This window comes from Eublepharis macularius, chromosome 4 (genome assembly GCF_028583425.1).
Source record: "Eublepharis macularius isolate TG4126 chromosome 4, MPM_Emac_v1.0, whole genome shotgun sequence".
In the NCBI taxonomy this organism is placed as follows: Eukaryota; Metazoa; Chordata; class Lepidosauria; order Squamata; family Eublepharidae; genus Eublepharis; species Eublepharis macularius.
This window is the reverse complement of record NC_072793.1, coordinates 187212953-187238302: the sequence shown is the minus strand read 5'-3', so window position 1 is coordinate 187238302 and position 25350 is coordinate 187212953. Positions and strand designations below refer to the sequence as shown.

Here is a 25350-nt window from a genome sequence, read left to right as displayed (position 1 = left end):
TCCCAGGTGGAGGGGGTGGGTGGGCTGGGGACGCTGGCACAGAAGGAGAGCAGGAGACTGGAAGAGGGCAGCAGGGGCTGGACAGGGAGGGGGCCCTTCAAGCGCCCCCCCCCCGGCCTGGCTGCTCTGCACCAGTAGGACAGGTGCTGTGGAAGGAAGCAGCGCTTCAGAGTCAGGCCCTGAGCTGTGAGCCATCAGCTGTGCCCTCTGAGGACCAGGGGGCCTCCTGGCTGCCTTGGCTGCCTTGGACACCAGCAGGTGGGAGTGGGGTGACCACCAGGGAAAATTGGTGGGGTGGGGCCATTCCTTGACCCTAGGTGGGCTGCAGGGGCGCCCCATACAAGGGGATATATCTGGGGGGGGGGGCAGCCATTATGGTTAATAGGTGGGACATTCACAGAGCAAAAGACAATATGATCAACAGTCGGGACCTTCTGCGCCAGTAGGACAGGTGCTGTGGAAGGAAGCAGCGCTGCAGAGTCAGGCCCTGAGCTGTGAGCCATCGGCTGTGCCCTCTGAGGACCAGGGGGCCTCCTGGCCTGGGCTCTGGGTTGGGATGCCCCGGAGAGCCCAGGCCAGAACCGAAGCCTCCGGGTCCCAGGTCAGTGGAGGCTGGAAGTGGCTGGCAAGTGAGAGGGGAGAGGCCTGGACTCCGTGGTGGGGGGAAGGGAACCCCCCCCCTCCGGGCCCTGCCCCCCAGCCACACCGGCCGAGGCTCTGCCAGAGCCAGGGGTCCAAAGACTGAGGGGGGGGGGAACTGGCAGCAAAGCCCAAGAGATTCCTGTCAGGACAGGGAAGCTGAAAAGGGCTTCAGGGTCCTCGGGCTCTCTCGCGTCTCGCTTCGGGGCCCTTGCAGGGGGGGGGGGCGGGATCTCCTCTCTGCTCCCCCCCCCCCACTGAAGAGCCGCCCCCTCCGCGCAGGCGCGCCCACCTCCGCCGTGCCCGGCTGCCGGCAGAGAGACTGGAGAGCCGCGGCCAGAGCAGCCGCCTCCCTCCAGCCAGGCCGGCCCGCAGTCCCCGGCAGAGGCGGCGGAATCCCGGAGCGCAGCATCCCCGGGGCGCCCGCCGGACCCTCCCGCAGCCAGGCAGGCAGGCAGGCAGGCAGGTGGGTCGGGCTGGGGCGCGCCGCGGGGTCCCCCTCCCTGGCAGGAGCCGAGGGACCCCCGCCTGCCCCCCTCCTGGGCCCCTGCGGGCCTGCCGGGGCGGGGCGGAGCTGGGAGGGGCGGGGAGGGGCCTGGCGGGGCTTGTGCGCAAAGGGAGCAGCGGGGGGGGGGGGTCTCTCTCCAGGGCCCAGTCCGGGGGGGGGGTGGAGGGCCTCTCCCGGCTCCGGAGCCCCATATTGCATTGCATGCCTTGGGGAAGGGGGTCCTCCCCTCCCCGCTCCCCTCCCCCCAGGCCCCCTGGGTCGCCTGGCTGCCCCTGCCGCTTCGCTCCTCCCTCGCCCTTGGGAACGAGGGCGTGGTGCCATTTTTTCCTGTATGTTTTGTATTGTTGTAGCCACACACCTGCCAGGTTAGGCTGATGTGTCAGTATTCAATTACTGATGTTGCAACCCAAGTGAAAAAGCCCCCGTGGCCACTGCTGGGAGTCTGGGGTGGGGGGGAGTGCAGGGAACCCCCTCCCCCCCGCGCAGGAACCTCGGTGGCCCTGGACGGCAGGGCAGCAGCAAGGGGGGAACCACACAAGCCTCCCCCAGGTGCAAAACACCCTCACCGTCTGGCATCCTCCCTCCTCCGGGTCCCTCCCCTGTAGTCTTGGGGCCGTTTTCCTGCTCTGCTGGGTGTGCCTGGAGGGGTGTTTTCCCTGAGGATTATTAACTGCAGTTGCAGGATTTCTTCAGGCTCAGTGGCCAGAGACGTGGTACTTGCCTGGCACCTGCAGAAATCTGAGTCTCAGACCTGGTCTGTATTTCCAGGAAGAAAAGCCTCCCAGCCAGGAGAGGCAGAGAGGAGAGAAACGTTTCCCCTGCAGGGCTAGTTTTCTCTGTGCAGGGAGTCCTGCAGTCCATCCCTTCACCTCAGAGGCTCTTCCACCCCATGTCCAGCAGAGTCCCAAAACATCTTGGCTTCCCTCAGACAGGGCGAGGGAGAGGTTTTGTCTCTAGGCAGGGCCAGGGGCTCCTCACCCTAGAAGGGATCTGCAGGTTGGGAAGGAGCATTTCAAGGAGGGGAGGGGGACGGGTGAAGGAGGAATGGGGGGGGGATGTGGGGCCAGGCCCTTCTGAGCCAACTGGGAATCCAGTTTCTTATGTTGCACCCCAGAGCCAGTGCAGAGAGAGGTTCCCTGAAGGGACTGGCGCAGAAAATGCATGCCCGTACCAATAAGGGTTTCCCACCCTCTTTCTTTCTCCCTCCCAGGCAGCAGTGAAAAGGCTCCCTTGATGGCTTCTCTGCCCTCTCCTCCACGTGGTGAAGGGAAAGGACCCGCCATGCGGCCAGCTCAGGTACGGAGGGAGGTGGTTACTGGGTAGTTGTGCAGGGGCTGGCACAAATACTTCTTGCCCTTGGCTGTGGAGGAACGAGAGGATGAGGCTGCCCGCTGAGAAGGCAGGGAAATGGCCACCCCCTGCCTAGGATGGCAGGTGCAGGACGATGAATTTCCCATGGAAAAGGGTTTGGTCCTTTGCCACATAGACCTCTCTGGCCTCTTCCCACAAGCCTGCCAGCCCCCTGCCAATGAGGGCCACCCCTCTGGGCCCCCAGTGCCCCCAAGGAGAGCCGGGAGTGGGGAGCGAAATGACCCCAAGGGGCTGTTCTCCCCTCCCCTCCTCTTTGTGCTGGTCTTCCTGTATTCATCCCCCTGTGTCTCTATCCCCTCCCCAGTCCCATGGACCAGCTTTCCAGGGGTATAAAGAAATGCTCCCCCCTTCTCCTTCCAGAGTCCGGTGTCCTTCGAAGAGGTGGCCGTGCGTTTCACCCGGGGGGAGTGGAGCCTGCTGCGCCCGGCCCAGAGAGCCCTGTACAAGGAAGTCATGCTGGAGAACTTTGGGATCGTGGCCTCTCTGGGTAAGGGTCCCTTTCTCCTGGGCTGCCTCCTTCTGGTGTGAGCAGGGACTGTAACGAGGGCCTTAACGAGGAAGGCTGCCCCCCCTGGGCCCAGTGGCTGATCTCTGCCGCCCTCCCTGGTCCCTCCTCTGATGTGGGAGGGGGTTGTGAGTTCTCCTTGTGGAGGGGGAGCCCCTGCCTGTCAGCCCTGGGCCTGGGCCACGTGAGCGGCGTCAGAAGAGGTGCGGAGTGGAGCTTGGTCATCGCTCCGTTCTGGGCCTTGCCTTACGTATGGGAGTCCGCCTCCTCACCTCCTATCACAGCCAGTCCAGAAGTCAAGGCAGGGGGGACACGCTTGCTTTTTGTTTCAGGTTCTCTCACACCCTGAGGTGTGGGGTTCTGGTGTGTCCAACTTAAATAAAAGTTAAGTTTATTATCTTAAGTTGTGTATGCAAAAAGCATAAATAAAACCTGCCTATCTATAACTTGAAAGCTAACTTCCTAGGCACCTCTGTTTGGCACCCCTTGGTCCGTATCTCACCCATCCGTCAGACTGCGAGTCCCCTCCCCTGCCTGGCTGGTTCAGCAGAGGGACAGGCCAAGGTGAGGAATAGCCTGCAGCGTTCAGCTTCTCTCTGGCCTACTTCCCTCGTGGTCTGAGCTTGGTCGAAGAAACCTAGCTCAGAGAGGAAGAAATGGAGGTGGAACTGAGAGGCCATATTTTCATTTCGTTCACCCGGCAGCTCAAGACCCAGTCAGGGCTGAGCTGTTAATGGGCATTTCAGCTGTGTGAACAACTAGGGAGTCAACAGAAAGCTCCCTGAGAACAGCCTCCCAGGGTCGAATCTCCAGGGAATTCAGAGACTGCTCCACAGGGGTTCCAGTCCTAACCAGCTCTGTAACCACATATCTGAGCCAGGCCACAACCTGACAGTACCTGCAGACCTGAATCCAAGTCTAGCCATTTTTACCAAAGACCTCATCTCAGGTTCCTTGCACCTTCCCTGAGCTGAGATGTGGCAGAGGAAGGAGCACAGCTGGTTTTTTGGCCACTGGCTGTTTCTCAGCTGGCATTTCCAGCTCAGTTGTTCAGGGCAGAGAACTGCCAGCGCCATTATTACACCAGCACCCTGTAGTCATACGGGGCCTCTTCCTGCCACAGAAAACAGAAATGGCGGTAGCTGAACTCCCCCCCTCTGCTTTCACTCCCAGAAAAAAGATGTCCAAAGGCAAAGGAGGAAGAAGCAGTTTGATCAGGCTCAGAGGAATAATTGCAAATATTTGTTAGAATGCATAATGAGTTTTCCAGGTTCCCTTTTGCAAGACGGCTCATCCTAAAAGCCAACCGTCCTGACTTGCTGAGATCATTTGGATTGCAGCTGCAAGAAATGGTTATTGTTTGTGACAAATAAATCCTGAAACAAGCAAATAAGACAACTTAATTTGACTCCAGTATATCACGACTCCCCCCCCCTTCTAAGGCCTGGGATTCAGGCATACAAGGCAGGTTTTTCCATCTATCCCACCTCCCTCTTTGATCTCATCCCTCCCCTTTTCTTATTCTCCCTCCTTCTCTCACTATGGCCCGCGGAGCCCATGCTTTCTCCCCGTTCCTCCATTGCTGCTCCTGGTTCCTGGCGCGGAGGCTCCCCATGTCCCTCTCTTCATCCTCTGGTTCTCTGACTCCTGCCCAGCTCCTTTCTGTCCATCTCTCCGGCATCGTTCTCCCTCTCGAGTCCCCAAGACGTCTCCTTGCATTCTCTTTCCCTCTCTCACTTTGGCACAGCTCTCTCATAGAATAGCTGTGACACCTTAATGATCAAAGATTTGAGTAATCGTTGCGTTAGGACTTCAGTCTTTCCCTTGGCAGTTAACAGTCAACCCTTTTAAAACAATGGCCTCATGTTTTTCATGGGAAAATACTCCACCAATATGCAATCTGTGTATACACAGGCTCAGGTCCCAAGAGACCCAGAATAGGGGGTGCTTGTGTGAATGGCCACTTACCTCTGTCCCCCACCAAGAGTAACAAAAGATAGACAGTTGACCACGTCCTGGACTCCATCCCACCCCTATTACTTGTCTGTTCTGTATTTCTGGAGGGACAGAGTCAAGCTGTCTTGGAATTGCTGGATTTATGTGCACCCAGAAAAGTTATGATTTTGTTTTTCCCCCCTGATAAAAAGGACCTCAAGTTGCCAAACCTGAACTCATATCCTGGCTGGAAGAGGAAGAGCTGTTTCTCCCAGGCTTATTTGAAGAGGAGGGATTGGCGGGTAAGTTCTTCCACCTGTTGCGGGTCTGTGTGTTGCTTGTGCTTCCTTCCAAGGGCTGATGGGTTATGGTGGGTTCTCAGAAGGGCTTGGCTGAGTTTTGAATGCTGAAATGGTGCCTGGAGATCTGGAACCCCTAAAAATCGGCCACTTTCTCCTCCCGAGACTGATCACTTCTTCCAAGCCTAGCCAAACGTTGTCCACTTTTCGACAAGGGTGTTCACCCGCCCTGTTACCCCAGGATCCCTTTCCCTGGAGAAGTCACACGTTGATCCTGGATCCTGCAAAGCCAAGCCTGTGCTTTATTGCAGAGACATGACCCAAAGCAACCCCACAGAGCTCTCGAGTGCAGACATCCGCCCACCCAGCCGAGAGCCCTGCTGCAAGCGATTATGAAGGGCCTGGCCCAGACGGTGTGCCAATATAACGTTCTAGCACCTTGCAGGTGTCCTGGATGACTCCGGTCAGGCTGATTCAGATATAGACATGCACATAAGAAGCCCTAAGTGTCTACTGAGCTTTCAAATACCAAATCATTTAACTTCTGTCAAGAGATAAAACTCAAAGAATGTTTTAGGTTTGTTTCCGGGTATAGTACACAAGTCGTACAATTCCAGTTGGTGGGATGAGACACACAGTTGGAATATTAGGATCGAGGGGCCCAACTTGTTTAAAAGGAATAGACCAGCAAGGAAGGGTGGACGAGTAGCCCTATAGGCCAAGGCTGTATCTACTTGTGAGGAAGTACCTGAACCAGAGCACGGAAGGCCAGCTGAGAGCCTTTGGGTGAAAGTAAAGGAGAAAGAAATAATATTGCCATGACATGATGGTTTATTTGACTGGGTGGTTGTGTGCAGATTTCAACTGGAGATTTAGAGAAAGAACAAGAAAAGAATCCTGCACTGGTCAGAAAATTAAAAAAGACATTTATGAAATGGAAGGAGGGCTGTATAACCAAGTCTGAAAATAAACAACTTGTAGGTACTCGTAGAGAGCATGTATTCAAGGCTAAAGCTCAGTATGAGCTTCGGCTAGCGAGAGATGCTAAACACAACAAAAAAGGGTTCTTTGGTTAGGTTCAGAGCAGGAAAATGAATAAGGGTTAGGGTTAGGCCCACTGCGGGGAGAGGAAGGTGAGGTTTTAACAGAAGGTAAAGAGAGGGCAGAACTGCTCAGTTCCTCCTTTGCCTTGGTCTTCGCTTGCAAGGAGAACACATAAGGAAGAAACGGAATTGCAGCCTAGGATAGACGTTGGGGTGGTACGTCAACACCTGGCTTCTTTGAATGAAATCAGGACCTCAGGGCCAGAGGAAATGCACCCTAGGAGTACTAAAGGAATTTGCTGATGCAATTGCAGAGCCTCCGTTTATCATCTTTGAGAATGAGGTGCCAGAAAATTGGAGGTGGGAAAATGTTGTCCCCATCTTCAAGAGGGGGGAAAAGGAAGAGCCAGGTAATTATCAACCCACCCGCTTGACGTCCACACCTAGAAAGTTCCTGGAGAATTTGTCAAACGGTCGGTCCTTGAGCATCTAGAAAAGACAGCGGTGATTACTAAGAGCCAGCATGGGTTCCTCAAGAACAAATCATGCCAGACTAACCTTATCTCCGTTTTTGACAGAGTTACTACTTTAGCATATCAGGGGGATGCGGCAGACATAGTTTATCTTGCTTTCAGTAAGGCTTTTGATCAGATTCCACATGATATTCTTGTTGACAAGTTAGTAAAATATGGTTTGGATCCTATTAGTGACAGGAGTCCCAGCTCCCTGACACCAGCTGGGCATCCACCTGGATACCTGAGCACACAGAAAATGAAAAAGGTAGAATCATACCCTGTTTTGCCTTGAAACCCGTACCTCTGTGGTCTTAGAGGCAGAAATAACTCGGGGTTCTTCTTGACATTGGATTCCCTTTTTCTCCATCTGGCTGGCCACCTCTCTTCAGACCATATGACATGGGTATGGATGGCCCTAAATGAGAAGGTCAGCGGGAGAAATGGCTGCAGACAGTTGGTGTTTAATGCCTGGGCGTTCATAACCCTGACCTCACACCAGGTTTCTCTTTCTTTCAGCTGCGCACGTGTGGGAGTCAGAGAATGAAACAAAACAACATCCAGCGATGGAGAAAGAGGCTCTGTATTCAGATGTGCAAGAAAAGACTGAGTATTGTGATGCCCGGAGGATGGAGGAGGGAAAACACCTTTATAAAGGGGAGAATTTTTCTGGTCTTGAAAATGAGAATGACTCTCTCCTGGAAAAAATAAACAAAGGAGAGAACAGGAATGAGCTCACTGCAAGCAGGGAAAATTTTCCCAACAAAGCAGATATTAATATTCAATGGAACATATGTGACAAACAGAAAATATTCCTGGAGTGTGGAAAAAGCTTCAGTTGCAGCAGGAAGCTTTCTTCCCACCAAAGAATTCACACTGGAGAGAAACCATACAAATGCCTGAAATGTGGGAAAAGCTTTCATTCGAGTTCAGACGTCACTTCACATGAAAGGATTCATACAGGGAAGAAACCCTATAAATGCCTGGAGTGTGGTCACGGTTTCAGTCGGAGTGATAACCTGATTTCCCATCAAAGAATTCACTCAGGGGAGAAACCCTATAAATGCCTGGAGTGTGGGAAAAGCTTTCGTTTTAGTTCAGACTTTACCTTACATCAAAGGATTCACACAGGGGAGAAACCATATAAATGCCTGGAGTGTGGGAAAAGCTACCGTTCGAGTTCATACCTTACCTCACATGAAAGGATTCACACAGGTGAGAAACCATATAAATGCCTGGAGTGTGGGAAAAGTTTCAGTCGGAGTGGAAAACTTACTGTCCATCAAAGAATTCACTCAGGGGAGAAACCATACAAATGCCTGGAATGCGGGAAAAACTTCAGTCAGAGTGGAAGCCTTTCTTTCCACCAAAGAATTCACTCAGGAGAGAAGCCATATAAATGCCTGGAGTGTGGGAAAAGTTTCAGTCGAAGTGCAGAACTTACTGTCCATCAAAGCATTCACACGGGGGAAAAACCATATAAATGCCGGGAGTGTGGAAAAAGCTTCCGTTTGAGTTCAGGCCTTACATCACATGCCAGGATTCACACAGGGAAGAAACCATATAAATGCCTGGAGTGTGGGGAAAACTTCAGTCAGAGTGGAACGTTTGCTCTCCATCAAAGAATTCACTCAGGGGAGAAACCATACAAATGCCTGGAGTGTGGGAAATGTTTCAGTCGGAGTAACAACCTTTCTTCCCACCAAAAAGTTCACACAGGCGAGAAACCATATAAATGCCTGGAGTGTGGGAAAAGTTTCAGTTGGAGTGGAAAACTTACTGTCCATCAAGGAATTCACTTGGAGGAGAAACCATACAAATGCCTGGAGTGTGGGAAAAGCTTCAGTCAGAGTACAAACCTTTCTTCTCATCAAAGGATTCACACAGGGGAGAAACCCTATAAATGCCTGGAGTGTGGGAAAAGCTTCTGTTCGAGTTCATACCTTACGTCACATGAAAGGATTCACACAGGAGAAAAACCATATAAATGCCTGGAGTGTGGGAAAAGTTTCAGTTGGAGTGGAAAACTTACTGTCCATCAAAGAATTCACTCGGGGGAGAAACCATACAAATGCCTGGAGTGTGGGAAAAGCTTCAGTCAGAGTACAAACCTTTCCTCTCATCAAAGGATTCACACAAGGGAGAAACCCTATAAATGCCTGGAGTGTGGGAAAAGCTTCTGTTCGAGTTCATACCTTACGTCACATGAAAGGATTCACACCGGAGAAAAACCATATAAATGCCTGGAATGTGGCAAAAGTTTCAGTTGGAGTGGAAGCCTTTCTTCCCACCAAAGGATTCACACAGGGGAGAAACCCTATAAATGCCTGGAGTGTGGGAAAAGCTTCCGTCAGAGTACAAACCTTTCTTCTCATCAAAGGATTCACACGGGGAGAAACCATATAAATGCCTGGAGCGTGGGAAAAGTTTCAGTCGGAGTGATAACCTTACCTCCCGTCAAAGAGTTCACGTAGGATGAAAATCATGAAGGTTGTTGACGTACGGATGGATGTTACATTAGGTAAATTGGCTTCCAGCATTTGCAAGCAGTAAAATAAAACACTGTTATAATGTATTCCTTTATTCAGTATAATGACATAAAAGCTTTGAGAATTGACACCCAAATCCTAGAACCCACCAACCACTCCGTATGGGCATTCATCAGGTGAGGGTTAACCATACATGGCCCACCGGACCACCTGGATCCATGCTATGGTAACATGAATGCACTATACAAAAGTCTCCCATCCAAATTAACTAGAGACTCCAGCTGGTTCAAAATGCCGCTATGTGACTGCTATCAGGAGTGAGCAGGAGTATGAACATCACCTGCATTCTGCAGTCACTCCATTGGCTACCTATCAGCTACCGTGCTCAGTTCAAGGTATACAAAGCTCTTCGTGGCATTGGTCCGGCATACCTACAGGACCGCCTCTCTCCCTATGTTCCTCCACGCCAACTTCACTCATCTGAACAGGGTCTCCTGCAGGTGCCACCCTACACATGGGTGAAATCAACAGCTGCCCATAGATGGGCTTTCTCTGTGGTGGCCTCTACCCTGTGGAATAGCCTGCCTGAGGTCAGGAGCACCCCCTTCTCCTAGCTTTCCACAAACGATGCAAAACCGAGTTATTCAAAAAGGCATTTGTATTTTAGAGAGGGGCTCTCAGATGCTTCACTAAGGACCATAGACTTGACCACTATGTTGCCTTACATAATATGTTGTCTTAAATATGTGCCCCCATGAGCTACTTGTACTTCATGTGGTCAAATGTCAGCCCTAGAATTGTTTATGTTCTCTTTCAGTATTCAACTCTGTATTGGATTCTTACTATCGCTATGTTTTTGTAAAATTGTGTTTATTTACCCTATGGTATTTTTTATGGAAATATCCTTGACATTGACTGTACTGATTTCATGCGGTGTAATCTGCCTTGAGTCTCAGTGAGAAAGGCGGGCTGTAAATTACATAAATAAATACATGCCATGCTGCACGGATCAGATTGCAGTGTGTGTGTTCCAGAGCCCTTAACACCCACCAATCGCAGTGGTATCCGATGACATCCCTTTGAATGGCAGAAAGGGGCACAGCCAGCTCTCATCCACCGGTGTCCCTGCAGCCTCGGAAGCCGCCGCCCCATTGGTTTCCCAGGTGACAGAGAGGAAAGACCCAGTGACTGCGCAACCACAACAGAGGGTTGTGATGTCAGGGACCATGTGGTATGCCCCACCCAGGCATTTGCATCCTGCTGTTGCCCACTGGAATCATGTTTCCTTTTGATTTACAGTTTTATTCCCCATGATGCAGCTGTTCTTGCATGAAATGCCGTGAATCTCCACTGCCCAGGGGCGGGCTGGCAGGCAGGCAGCCAATCCAATCCAATCCAATCCAATCCAATCCAATCCAATCCAATCCAATCCAATCCAATCCAATCCAATCCAATCCAATCCAATCCTAGCCATTTAATCGTGTCCGATCCTTGGCTGCTCTGTAGATCGTATCCCTCCAGGCCTTTCTATCCCTGACTGCTTCTTTCAATTCCTGCATGTTCAGTCCAGTGTCTTTCATGATGGTATCCAGCCAGCGGGTTTTTGGTCTTCCTCTCTTCCTCATTCCACTCACCATTCCTAGCATCATTGATGTTTCTAGTGAGTTGGCCCGTATTACATGCCCGAAATAGCTGAGCTTCTGCTTTGTAATCTCCCCCTCCAGAGACATGTCAGGTTTTATGCGTTCCAAGACAGCTTGGTTTGTTACTTTTGCTGTCCAAGGGATCCTCAGGAGTCATCTCCAACACCACAGTTTGAATGAGTCAATTTTCCTCCTGTCCATTTTTGTTAAGGTCCATGTCTCACATCCGTAGGTTGTTATAGGAAATACAACGGCTGTGGCCAGTCGGCACTTGGTGCTTATTGTGACATCTTTGCATTTCCAGATTGAATCCATGCTGACCATTGCTGAGCGTCCAAGTGTGATTCGCCGCTTTACTTCTGGTGGCCAGTCACCCCTGTTATTGATTTGTGAACCTAGGAAGACAAAGTTGTCAACCACGTCGATCTCATCATTGTTTATCTTGATATGGACTTGTTTGTTAGTGTTGGTCATGATCTTTGTTTTTTTGATGTTCAGCTGAAGCCCCAATACTTCACTTGTTGTCTTTAGTTTCATGATCAGTCTTCAGATCTTTAACCTTCTCTGCTAGCAGTGTAGTGTCATCTGCATATCGCAGGTTGCCGATTGTTCTGCCACCGACATTTACAGGCAGGCAGCACGAATGTCTAAATCTGCCCTTCCTTGCCCACTTAAAAAGGTGTGTGTTTTTTCCATAGGTTTTCCTTTTGCTGTGGGCAGGCAGGATTGTTTTTGAAAAGGCAGAGTAGGCAAATGGCTAGCAGGATAGGGGGATAGCAATCCTATACAGGTCTACTCAAATGTAAGTTCTATGTTATTCAGTGGTGCTTTCTCCCAGGGGGGTGTCTTCAGAATTGCAGCCTATGATTGCAGTCTGCATATTCCCCTTTCTGAACATTTCCAAGGCCAATTGGTGGGGAGGGGTCTCTCCTTGCAAGGACTCACCCAATTGACAAGGAGCTGGTACCACTGCTGGGGCAGCCAAGGGGGGAAAAGATACACTCATGAGCATTGTGCACACTCTTCCTTCTAGCCAACAGTTAATTAATAAGATATGGGCCTGCTCCTCTTGAGTTCTGATAGGTGAAAGCTGCTAAGGAAAAGATGTTGTTGCTGTTGTATAAGAACTGAAAAAACATGGTCTTGGGATACGGCTGGATAGGAAGCTGAATATGAGCAGTCAGTGTGATGCAGCAACAAAATAAGGGAACACAATCTTGGGGTGTATTAAAGGCATATCACAGGATGTCATTGTCTGACTATGCACCACGTTGGTCAGGTCGTACCTGGAGTACTGTGTGCAGTTCTGGAGGCCTCACTTCAAAAAGGATGTGGACAACTAGAGCGGGTGCAGAGGAGAGCAACCAGGATGATCAGGGGCCTGGAGACCAAGTCCTCTGAGGAAAGCTTGCTCTCTTTACGTATTTAAAAGGCTCTCACGGGCGGGGAGGGCAAGAGAGGATTGGATTCAAAACAGTGGGTTTAAACTAGAGAAGGGAAGGTACCAGCTGGATGTTAGGAGAAACTTTTTCACATTAAGAGTAATCCAGCAGTGGAATAGGCTACCTAGGGATGTGGCGGGTTCCTCTCCATTGGCAGTCTTCAAGGAGCAGCTGGACAAATACTTGTGTAGGACAAATACTTGCATAGGACTGGAAACAATGGGTTTAAACTAGAGGAGGGAAGGTGTGGCGGAACGGGCGCTGGCTCTCAGTCCGGGCAACTGAGCCGCTGTCAATGGCCTGCTAGCCCCACTATCCACCTCCCACAGTCCCTGGTGGGTGTGGCTCACCCTCTCCGTCGCTGCCACCACTCGCTGATTTGTACACCACCTGACTGAGGGGCAGTGAGACTCCTCTGGCTGAATTTCCTTACTGGGAAATGAATTGCCCAATCTTTGGTTGGGCCCTGGAGAATTGGCAACCCACCAAGGTCTGGCCTGATCCATTTCTCCCGGGCTCCCTCCCTTCCTGTAGCCAAGTGCCAAGTGGGGGAGGTTACGTAGTCAGAGCACCACAAGGTCTTTTATATTCAAAAAAGTATAATTTAGTAACTATATACAGAGCACTATATACACAGCAGGTAAAGGCACCACACATAGGGGTAGACCCCCCTGTTCAGAACTCATAGGGCAGAAGATCAAACTGAGGAGAACCGCCGTCTGCTTTCCCTGACACACTGTTCCCTACTCTGCCTTAAGGGGTTGGGGTCTCAGGGAAGAAGGTCCCCCCTTCCTTTCCTCTCTGCTGCCTCCCAGGCCCTCCACATTTAGGGCCTAGGCAACCAGGTTTCACCCAGCAGCAGGAGCCTCTCCTTCTTCAACCAAGAAAGCGACTCTTTTTTCCCTCAGGATGGGCTGGGTATTTCTGTGGAGGTTGCTCCGCCCCTTATTTTTCCCGCACTTTCTTGGCCCGGGGCAGCTGGGAGCTGTAGTCCAGGAAGAAGGGCATCCCCTACCAAAGCCCCTACCAGCCCCGCCCTGGCCCTACAGCCCATTAAACCTCATGGGGAACATTTTTTTTTCTTTAAAACAGATTAACTGCAACCAGCACTCATTGTTCAGTCCGTTCCTGGAGTATTGTGTGCAGTTCTGGAGGCCTCACTTCAAAAAGGATGTGGACAACTAGAACGGGTGCAGAGGAGAGCAACCAGGATGGTCAGGGGCCTGGAGAACAAGTCCTACGAGGAAAGCTTGCTCTCTTTAAGTATTTAAAAGGCTGTCACTTATGGGAGGGGAGGGCAAGAGAGGAGAGGATTCGAAACAATGGGTTTAAACTACAGGAGAGAAGGTACCAGCTGGATGTTAGGAAAAACTTCTTCACATTAAGGGTATCTAGAAGAGGAATCGGCTACCTTGGGGTATGATGGGTTCCCACACACACACACACACACACACACACACACTGGCAGTCTTTAAGGAGCAGCTGGATGAATACTTGTCGGGGGTCCTTAGGCTGTTCCTGCATTAGGAAGGGGTTGGACTAGATGGTCTATGAGGCCCCTTCCAATGCTATGATTTTATGATTCTAAAAGGAAACACACAAACTTTCTTGTGGGAGGGTGTCACCATGAGGCTGGATGAATACTTGTCAGAGATGCTTTAGGCTGATCCTGCACTGGGCAGGGGGTTGGACTAGATGGTCTGTATGGCCCCTTCCAACTCTATGATTCTGTCACGTGCTGGGGCGCCCCCTGGCGGCGGTAGCGGCAGGGCGGGGCCACCTCAGTGGGTCCGTCCTGCGAGTGTCGGGCCGCCCTTGCTAGGCCCAGAGCGTGAGCGTGGCAGCCGGCGCTTCGAGAGAGCGAGGGCCGCTCTGCGCGCCGCCCCGCAGGGCCGTCTCCGCGACCCCCTCGCCCGCCCTCCCCTCGACCCCCAGGTAGGAGGCGGGGGGGGTAGGGGCCCGAGGAGTCCGAGGCCCCCGGGTCGGGCCTCGGACAGATTCTATTATTTGGTTTCCTGGATTTGGTTCACAGTTCTGGAAGCTGCTTTACCAAAAAGTGATTTCTGGCTCTCTTGTTTCGTTTTGCACACATTCCTCTGAAGCGGGGATATCGGAGGCCCCGCAGTCCTCGTCTGGAGGGCATCGTTTGTGGGGCTTTTCCAAGTTAATCATTTAGTGGAAGATGTTGGTTCTCTCGTTCACCAAACAAGCCCCAATCCATACCCAGAAGACCTTTTTAGAGTGGGAGAAAATGATGGAAGAGATGAAAGGAAGCACTTGAGCCAGGAGATCCACTCTGGGGACTCCTGGGGACAAACACAGAATACACCACGAACCTGAATGAAAAGAGCATTTGGAGTGAGTGGTCGTGCCAGAGAGAGGCGAAGGGATCCTGCTTCTCTGCCCAAGGGGTATCTAGTTTCTCACACATTTTGTCGCCAAACAGGGTCCGTTTTCCTTGCTCCTTTTAGGGTTTCTCCATGTTGTGGCTACTCTCTAAGGAAACTACAAGAGAAAAGCATAGAACACAATGCTGATAAAACTGACGACAAGATGAAAGCCTGAAGGGGATATCGGGTGTAAATTATGTCCGAGTTGTGTCACACTAGCTGCTCCTGAGCTAACCCTTGCGATGGCTGAGAATTTTTAAAAATTATTTATTTACTTGAGTGGTTTCTCCTTTTCCTTTCTCACCTTAGGGGACGGGAGGGAAGGTGTGTTCTAGATCTTCCGGGTCACCTGGCCAAGTGGGTAGAGCCTTTCCCCCAAAGCCTCGATCGATGGCCCCTGTCATGGAGCTGGAGACCGGGGGGGCAATCCCGAGTGAAGGCCACCACTCATTCAACGTGGCAAGTGGACTGGTCCTGCCCAACTTCCGGTGCGATCCAGCGGTGCCACTGGGGAGTCGTGTCTCTGTCCAGCATGCCTGAATCTCCTCTGCGGAGCCTGGCCTGGAATGGGGTCTGCAGGCCAGAAGGACAGGAAAAGGACGGATGGTGAGAAAGAAGGGAGGGTTTTGAACCGGTTACGGTGTGCTCTGCCAGGTTGCCTTTCACCTCCATTCAGTTCACCTCTGGAGAAAAACTGTTAGCTCTAATGAACGGACCCCTCTGTGTGGAGTCACCCACTCTTCTTTGAGGTGGTAAATTGGGAGCTATCATTAGGGGGGGGGTTGAAACTGGAACCTGTAGGTCCCTCGCTACTCTCACCCCTGTTGTGGTGACTGGTGCCCCTGCCCTGTTCACTGCCATTGGAATGATTAATGGCTGAGCTCTCTCAGCTTAGCCGACCCCTGCTCCTCAAGGTGGCACATTAGAGGCAGTCACGGTTACGGGAGGCTGAGCAACTCTCCCTCTCCCGGCTCCAACTATTCTTGGAAACTGCATGACCGGGGAAATCCTTGGCGCTCCTACTGGAGGCACAGGAGACATCAAAAACAGCCTTCCCCTCCCAGAAGGTTTAATCCTATCATGTTCCTTGGACCAATCTGTGGAGCTCTGAGTTCTGAGAACTCCCTAAATAGTTTACATGCTTCGTCTAGACAAAGGAGAGAGGCAACAGATTAGGAACGAAACAGAGCAGGTTTGCAAGGTCAGAGACACTGAGCTTCAAAGCACAAGAGATGAGACGCTCTGGATACAGCAGGCCTGTGAATACAAGGCAAGTTAGCCTTAGCAAATTTAATGTTCTGTGTGATCACCTAGGTCAGCAATAAGTCAATTTGGTTCTGTGGAATTTTAATATTGTGCTTTGACCTGTCGTGGGACTGCGTGTTGCCTGTGCTCCCTTCCAAGGACTGTTGGGTTTCGGTGGATTCTCAGAAGAGCTGGGCCGAGTTCTGACTGCTGAAATGGTGCCTGGAGATCTGGAACCTCTGAAAATAGGCCGCTTCCTTCTCCCACGACCATTTCCACCTTTGAGAGTTTCCAGGTTGTTTGCCAGCCCCATTACCCCAAGATCCCTTTCCCTGGAGAAGTCAGACGTTGATCCTGGACCTTCTGCATGCAAAACAAAGCCTGTGCTTTATTGCAGAGGCACAACCCAAATCAACCCCCCCAGAGCTCTCGAGTGAAGACATCCAGCCAAGAGCAGTACTGCATGCGATGCCGAAGGGCTGACACAGAGTGTGCCAATATAACATTCTAGCACCTCGCAGCTGTGCTGGAGGACTCTGGGTAGGCCTCATTCAGATACAGCCCTGACCGTAAGAAACCCTAAGTGTCTAGTGAGCTTTCAAATAACAAATAATTTAACTCCTGGTGAGAGGTACAGCTCAAAGAATGTTCTAGTTTTGTTTCTGGGTATAGTACACAAGACATACAACTCCAGTTGTTGGGATGAGACACACAATTGGAATATTAGGATCGAGGGGCACAACTTCTTTGAAAGGAATAGGCCAACAAGGAAGGGTGGAGGAGTGGCCCTATAGGCCCAGGCTGTATCTACTTGGGAGGAAGTGCCTGAATCTGAGCCTGGAAGGTCAGCTGAGAGCCCCTGGGTAAAAATAATAGGAGAAAGAAATAATAGTGATATTATGGTGGGGGTCTTCTATATATTTATTTACTTGAGTGGTTTCTACTTTTCCTTTCTCACCTTAGGGGATGGGAGGGAAGGTGTGTTCTAGATCTTCCGGGTCACCTGGCCATGTGGGTAGAGCCTTTCCCAAAAGCCTCAACCGATGGCCCCTGTCATGGAGAGGGACACCAGGGGGGCAATGCCAAGTGAAGGCCACCACTCATGCAACGTGGCAAGTGGACTGGTCCTGCCCAACTTCCGGTGCGATCCAGCGGTGCCACTGGACAGTCATCTCTCTCTGTCCAGCATGCCTGAATCTCCTCTGGGGAGCCTGGCCTGGAATGGGGTCTGCAGGCCAGAAGGACAGGAAAAGGACGGACGGTGAGAAAGAAGGGAGGGTTTTGAACCGGTTATGGTGCGTTCTCCTGGGTTGCTTTTCACATCCATCCATTTCACCTCTGGAGAAAAACTGTTAGCTCTAATGAAGGGACCCCTCTGTGTGGAGTCCAATGTGTGGCTCTCTGGTGTTAGAGACCAACTAGACTTTCAGGGAGGGAACTTCCGAGAGTCAGAGCTCCCTTCGTCAGACACACGGAGTGGGGAAAGGTGGGAGTCTCTAAAATCCAGGCAGAGGGTGGGAAAGGGATTGAAAATCAGAATGCCAAGAAGCTTGCTATACATAGGATTTTTCTCATACTACAGATGCTAATTTTACACACTTTGCACCCATCTTCTATCCAGCTAATTACAACAGTATTGTAGCTACAGAGGAGTTAGCCGAGTTAGTCTGTGGTAGCAAAATCAAAAAGAGTCCAGTTGCACCTTTAAGACTAACCAATTTTATTGTAGCATAAGCTTTCGAGAATCACGTTCTCTTCGTCAGATGCATGGTACAGAAACTGGTCAAATATAGAAGAGGAGGGGCTTCTCTCCTCCTCCCCCCCCTCTTCTATATTTGACCAGTTTCTGTACCATGCATCTGACGAAGAGAACGTGATTCTCGAAAGCTTATGCTACAATAAAATTGGTTAGTATTGTAGCTAGTTTCCTGGACCTTCGAATGCCCGCTTTGAGAGCTAGCCGGGAGAGGGCCAGCGGAGCCAGCAGGTGCCCAGAGAGGGGATCGGAGGCGACCCGGAGGGAGGAGGAGAAGAGGCATCGCTTGCCAATCCACAGGGATCCCCGGCCTTGACTCCGCTGCTGCCTCCAAATCCCAGGTGGAGGGGGTGGGTGGGCTGGGGACACTTGCACAGAAGGAGAGCAGGAGACTGGAAGAGGGCAGCAGGGGCTGGACAGGGAGGGGGGCCTTCAAGCGCCCCCCCCCCGGCCTGGCTGCTCTCCACCAGTAGGACAGGTGCTGTGGAAGGAAGCAGCGCTGCAGAGTCAGGCCCTGAGCTGTGAGCCATCGGCTGTGCCCTCTGAGGACCAGGGGGCCTCCTGGCCTGGGCTCTGGGTTGGGATGCCCTGGAGAGCCCATGCCAGAACTGAAGCCTCCGGGTCCCAGGTCAGTGGAGGCTGGAAGTGGCTGGCAAGTGAGAGGGGAGAGGCCTGGACTCCGTGGTGGGGGGAAGGGAACCCCCCCCCCTCCGGGCCCTGCCCCCCAGCCACACCGGCCGAGGCTCTGCCAGAGCCAGGGGTCCAAAGACTGAGGCGGGGGGGGAACTGGCAGCAAAGCCCAAGAGATTCCTGTCAGGGCAGGGAAGCAGAAAAGGGCTTCAGGGTCCTCGGGCTCTCTCGCGTCTCGCTCCCGGTGCTGGAAGGACTTCGGGGCCCTTGCGGGGGGGGGGGCGGGATCTCCTCTCTGCTCCCCCCCCACTGAAGAGCCGCCCCCTCCGCGCAGGCGCGCCCACCTCCGCCGTGCCCGGCTGCCGGCAGAGAGACTGGAGAGCCGCGGCCAGAGCAGCCGCCTCCCTCCAGCCAGGCCGGCCCGCAGTCCCCGGCAGAGGCGGCGGAATCCCGGAGCGCAGCATCCCCGGGGCGCCCGCCGGACCCTCCCGCAGCCAGGCAGGCAGGCAGGCAGGCAGGTGGGTCGGGCTGGGGCGCGCCGCGGGGTCCCCCTCCCTGGCAGGAGCCGAGGGACCCCCGCCTGCCCCCCCTCCTGGGCCCCTGCGGGCCTGCCGGGGCGGGGCGGAGCTGGGAGGGGCGGGGAGGGGCCTGGCGGGGCTTGTGCGCAAAGGGAGCAGCGGGGGGGGGGTCTCTCTCCAGGGCCCAGTCCGGGGGGGGGTGGAGGGCCTCTCCCGGCTCCGGAGCCTCATATTGCATTGCATGCCTTGGGGAAGGGGGTCCTCCCCTCCCCGCTCCCCTCCCCCCAGGCCCCCTGGGTCGCCTGGCTGCCCCTGCCGCTTCGCTCCTCCCTCGCCCTTGGGAACGAGGGCGTGGTGCCATTTTTTCCTGTATGTTTTGTATTGTTGTAGCCACACACCTGCCAGGTTAGGCTGAGGTGTCAGTATTCAATTACTGATGTTGCAACCCAAGTGAAAAAGCCCCCGTGGCCACTGCTGGGAGTCTGGGGGGGGGGAGTGCAGGGAACCCCCCCCCCGCAGAAACCCCGGTGGCCCTGAAGGGCCTCGGCAGGGCAGCAGCAAGGGGGGAACCACCCAGTCCTCCCCCAGGTGCAAAAAAGCCTCAGAGGGGCTAGCCCACCGTCTGGCTGCCTCCCTCCTTCAGGTCTCTCCCCTGTAGTCTTGGGGCCGTTTTCCTGCTCTGCTGGGCATGCCTGGAGGGGTGTTTTCCCTGAGGATTATTAACCGCAGTTGCAGGATTTCTTCAGGCTCAGTGGCCAGAGACGTGGTACTTGCCTGGCACCTGCAGAAATCTGAGTCTCAGACTTGGTCTGTATTTCCAGGAGGGAAAGCCTCCCAGACAGGAGAGGCAGAGAGGAAAGAAACCTTTTCCCTGCAGGGCTAGTTTTCTCTTTGCAGGGAGTCCATCAGTCTGTCCCATCACTCTGGGGCTCTTCCACCCCCTGACCAGCAGAGTCCCAGACGGTCTTGGCTGCCCTCAGACAGGGTGAGGGAGAGGTTTTGTCTCTAGGCAGGGCCAGGGGCTCCTCACCCTAGAAGGGACCTGCAGTTTGGGAAGGAGCATTTCAAGGAGGGGAGGGGGACGGGTGAAGGAGGAATGGGGGGGGGATGTGGGGCCAGGCCCTTCTGAGCCAACTGGGAATCCAGTTTCTTGGCTTGTGCCCTAAAGGCAATGCAGAGAGAGGTTCCCTGAAGGGACTGGCGCAGGAGATGCGGGCGCACTAATAAGGGTTTCCCACCCTCTTTCTTTCTCCCTCCCAGGCAGCAGTGAAAAGGCTCCCTTGATGGCTTCTCTGCCCTCTCCTCCACGTGGTGAAGGGAAAAGACCCGCCATGCGGCCAGCTCAGGTACGGAGGGAGGTGGTTACTGGGTAGTTGTGCAGGGGCTGGCACAAATAGTTCTTGCCCTTGGCTGTGGAGGAACGAGAGGATGAGGCTGCCCGCTGAGAAGGCAGGAAAATGGCCACCCCCTGCCTAGGATGGCAGGTGCAGGACGATGAATTTCCCATGGAAAAGGGTTTGGTCCTTTGCCCCATGGACGTCTCTGGCCTCTTCCCACAAGCCTGCTAGCCCCCTGCCAAGGAGGGCCACCCCTCTGGGCCCCCAGTGCCCCCAAGGACAGCTGGGAGTGGGGAGCGAAATGCCCCCAAGGGGCTCCCCTCCTCTTGGTGCTGGCCTTCCTGTATTACTCCCCCTGCCTCTCTTTCTGCCCCCTCCCCGGTCCCATGGACCAGCTTTCCAGTGGTGTAAAGAACTGCTTCCCCCTTCTCCTTCCAGAGTCCAGTGTCCTTCGAAGAGGTGGCTGTGCGTTTCACCCGGGGGGAGTGGAGCCTGCTGCGCCCGGCCCAGAGAGCCCTGTACAAGGAAGTCATGCTGGAGAACTTTGGCCATGTGGCCTCTCTGGGTAAGGGTCCCTTTCTCCTGGGCTGCCTCCTTCTGGTGGGAGCAGGGACTGTAATGAGGTCCTTAACGAGGAAGGCTGCCCCCCCTGGGCCCAGTGGCTGATCTCTGCCGCCCTCCCTGGTCCCTCCTCTGATGTGGGAGGGGTTCTGGCTCAGCTTAAATAAAAGTTGTTTATTAGCGTAAGGAGAGTAGGCAAAAAGCTTCAAGCACTCTTACCCAGGCAACAAACATTAAAATAAGAAAACCTTACTGTTGCTACACAATAAAACCGGCCTGTCTACAACTTGAGAGCTGGCTCCCCAGGCACCTCTGTTTGGCATCCTTTGCCGCTTATCTCACCCGTCTGTTATAATGTGAGCCCCCTCCCCTGCCTGGCTGGTTCAGCAGAGGGACAGGCCAAGGTGAGGAATAGCCTGCAGCGTTCAGCTTCTCTCTGGCCTACTTCCCTCGTGGTCTGAGCTTGGTCGAAGAAACCTAGCTCAGAGAGGAAGAAATGGAGGTGGAACTGAGAGGCCATATTTTCATTTCGTTCACCCGGCAGCTCAAGACCCAGTCAGGGCTGAGCTGTTAATGGGCATTTCAGCTGTGTGAAGAACTAGGGAGTCAACAGAAAGCTCCCTGAGAACAGCCTCCCAGGGTCGAATCTCCAGGGAATTCAGAGACTGCTCCACAGGGGTTCCAGTCCTAACCAGCTCTGTAACCACATATCCGAGCTAGGCCACAAGCTGACAGTACCTGCAGACCTGAATCCAAGTCTAGCCATTTTTACCAAAGACCTCGTCTCAGGTTCCTTGCACCTTCCCTGAGCTGAGATGTGGCAGAGGAAGGAGCACAGCTGGTTTTTTGGCCACTGGCAGTTTCTCAGCTGGCATTTCCAGCTCAGTTGTTCAGGGCAGAGAACTGCCAGCGCCATTATTACACCAGCACCCTGTAGTCATACGGGGCCTCTTCCTGCCACAGAAAACAGAAATGGCGGTAGCTGAACTCCCCCCCTCTGCTTTCACTCCCAGAGAAAAGATGTCCAAAGGCAAAGGAGGAAGAAGCCGTTTGATCAGGCTCAGAGGAATAATTGCGAATATTTGTTAGAATGCACAATGAGTTTTCCAGGTTCCCTTTTGCAAGAAGGCTCATCCTAAAAGCCAACCGTCCTGACTTGCTGGGATCATTTGGATTGCAGCTGCAAGAAACAGTTATTGTTTGAGACAAATAAATCCTGAAACTAGCAAATAACACAACTTAATTTGACTCCAGTATATCAGGACTCTTCCCCCCCCCCCCCCACATTTAAGGCCTGGGATTCAGGCATACAAGGCAGGTTTTTCCATCTATCCCATCTCCCTCTCTGAGGAGACAGCTCTTCATCATCGGTGGGGTGTGATCTAATCCCTCCCCTTTTCTTATTCTCCCTCCTTCTCTCACTATGGCCTGCGGAGCCCATGCTTTCTCCCCGTTCCTCCATTGCTGCTCCTGGTTCCTGGCACGGAGGCTTCCCACGTCCTTCTCCTCATCCTCCGGTTCTCTGACTCCTGCCAAGCTCCTTTCTGTCCATCTCTCCGGCATCGTTCTCCCTCTCGAGTTCCCAAGACGTCTCCTTGCATTCTCTTTCCCTCTCTCACTTTGGCACAGCTCTCTCATAGAATAGCTGTGACACCTTAATGATCAAAGGTTTGCATAATCGTTGCGTTAGGACTTCAGTCTTTCCCTTGGCAGTTAACAGTCAACCCTTTTAAAACAATGGCCTCATTTTTTCATGGGAAAATACTCCACCAATATGCAATCTGTGTATACACAGGCTCAGGTCCCAAGAGACCCAGAATAGGGGGTGCTTGTGTGAATGGCCACTTACCTCTGTCCCCCACCAAGAGTAACAAAAGATAGACAGTTGACCACGTCCTATACTCAACTCCACCCCTATTACTTGTCTGTTCTGTATTTCTGGAGAGACAGAGTCAAGCCACCTTGAAATTGCTGGATTTATGTGTACCCAGAAGAGTTATGATTTTGTTTTTCCCCCCTGATAAAAAGGACCTCACGTTGCCAAACCTGAACTCATATCCTGGATGGAAGAGGAAGAGCTGTTTCTCCGAGGCTCATTTGAAGAGGAGGGATTGGCGGGTAAGTTCTTCGACCTGTTGCAGGTCTGTGTGTCGCTTGTGCTTCCTTCCAAGGGCTGATGGGTTATGGTGGGTTCTCAGAAGGGCTTGGCTGAGTTTTGAATGCTGAAATGGTGCCTGGAGATCTGGCACCTCTGAAAATCGGCCACTTTCTCCTCCCAAGACTGATCACTTCTTCCAAGCCTAGCCAAACGTTGTCCACTTTTGGACAAGGGTGTTCACCCGCCCTGTGACCCCAGGATCCCTTTCCCTGGAGAAGTCACACATTGATCCTGGACCCTCTTCATGCAAAGACAAGCCTGTGCTTTATTGCAGAGACATGACCCAAAGCAACCCCACAGAGCTCTTGAGTGAAGACATCCAGCCAAGAGCAGTACTGCATGCGATGCCGAAGGGCTGACACAGAGTGTGCCAATATAACATTCTAGCACCTTGCAGGTGTCCTGGATGACTCTGGTCAGGCTTGATTCAGATATAGACGTGCACGTAAGAAGCCCTAGGTGTCTACTGAGCTTTCAAATACCAAATCATTTAACTTCTGGCAAGAGATAAAACTCAAAGAATGTTTTAGGTTTGTTTCCGGGTATAGTACACATGTCGTACAATTCCAGTTGGTGGGATGAGACACACAGTTGGAATATTAGGATCAAGGGGCCCAACTTGTTTAAAAGGAATAGACCAGCAAGGAAGGGTGGACGAGTAGCCCTATAGGCCAAGGCTGTATCTACTTGTGAGGAAGTACCTGAACCAGAGCATGGAAGGTCAGTTGAGAGCCCCTGGGTGAATGTAAAGGAGAAAGAAATAATATTGCCGTGACATGATGGTTTATTTGACTGGGTTGTTGTGTGCAGATTTCAACTGGAGATTTAGAGAAAGAACAAGAAAAGAATCCTGCACTGGTCAGAAAATTAAAAAAAGACATTTAAGAAGTGGAAGGAGGGCTGTATAACCAAGTCTGAAAATAAACAACTTGTAGGTACTCGTAGAGAGAGTGTATTCAAGGCTAAAGCTCAGTATGAGCTTCGGCTAGCGAGAGATGCTAAACGCAACAAAAAAGGGTTCTTTGGTTAGGTTCAGAGCAGGAAAATGAGTAAGGGTTAGGGTTAGGCCCACTGCGGGGAGAGGAAGGTGAGGTTTTAACAGAAGGTAAAGAGAGGGCAGAACTGCTCAGTTCCTCCTTTGCCTTGGTCTTCTCTTGCAAGGAGAACAAGTAAGGAAGAAACGGAATTGCAGCCTAGGATAGACGTTGGGGTGGTACGTAAACACCTGGCTTCTTTGAATGAAATCAGGTCCTCAGGGCCAGAGGAAATGCACCCTAGGAGTCCTAAAGGAATTTGCTGATGCAATTGCAGAGCCTCCGTTTATCATCTTTGAGGATGAGATGCCAGAATACTGGAGGTGGGAAAATGTTGTCCCCATCTTCAAGAGGGGGGAAAAGGAAGAGCCAGGTAATTATCAACCCACCCGCTTGACTTCCACACCTAGAAAGTTCCTGGACAATTTGTCAAACGGTCGGTCCTTGAGCATCTAGAAAAGACAGCTGTGATTACTAAGAGCCAGCATGGGTTCCTCAAGAACAAATCATGCCAGACTAACCTTATCTCCATTTTTGACAGAGTTACTATGTTAGCATGTCAGGGGGATGTGGCAGACATAGTTTATCTTGGTTTCAGCAAGGCTTTTGATCAGATTCCACATGATATTCTTGTTGACGAGTTAGTAAAATATGGTTTGGATCCTATTAGTGACAGGAGTCCCAGCTCCCTGACACCAGCTGGGCATCCACCTGGATACCTGAGCACACAGAAAATGAAAAAGGTAGAATCATACCCTGTTTTGCCTTGAAACCCTACCTCTGTGGTCTTAGAGGCAGAAATAACTCGGGGTTCTTCTTGACATTGGATTCCCTTTTTCTCCATCTGGCTGGCCACCTCTCTTCAGACCATATGACATGTGTATGAATGGCCCTAAATGAGAAGGTCAGCGGGAGAAATGGCTGCAGACAGTTGGTGTTTAATGCCTGGGCGTTCATAACCCTGACCTCACACCAGGTTTCTCTTTCTTTCAGCTGCGCATGTGTGGGAGTCAGAGAATGAAACAAAACAACATCCAGCGATGGAGAAAGAGGCTCTGTATTCAGATGTGCAAGAAAAGACTGAGTATTGTGATGCCCGGAGGATGGAGGAGGGAAAACACCTTTATAAAGGGGAGAATTTTTCTGGTCTTGAAAATGAGAATGACTCTCTCCTGGAAAAAATAAACAAAGGAGAGAACAGGAATGAGCTCACTGCAAGCAGGGAAAATTTTCCCAACAAAGCAGATATTAATATTCAATGGAATATATGTGACAAACAGAAAATATTCCTGGAGTGTGGAAAAAGCTTCAGTTGCAGCGGGAAGCTTTCTTCCC

At 52.2% G+C, this 25350-nt stretch overlaps 1 pseudogene; it reads left to right on the top strand.

The window, feature by feature from the left end:
* LOC129326934 (zinc finger protein 208-like) overlaps positions 1-10282 on the top strand; it is a 64676-nt pseudogene extending 54394 nt beyond the window's left edge.
* The last annotated feature ends 15068 nt before the right edge of the window (positions 10283-25350 follow it).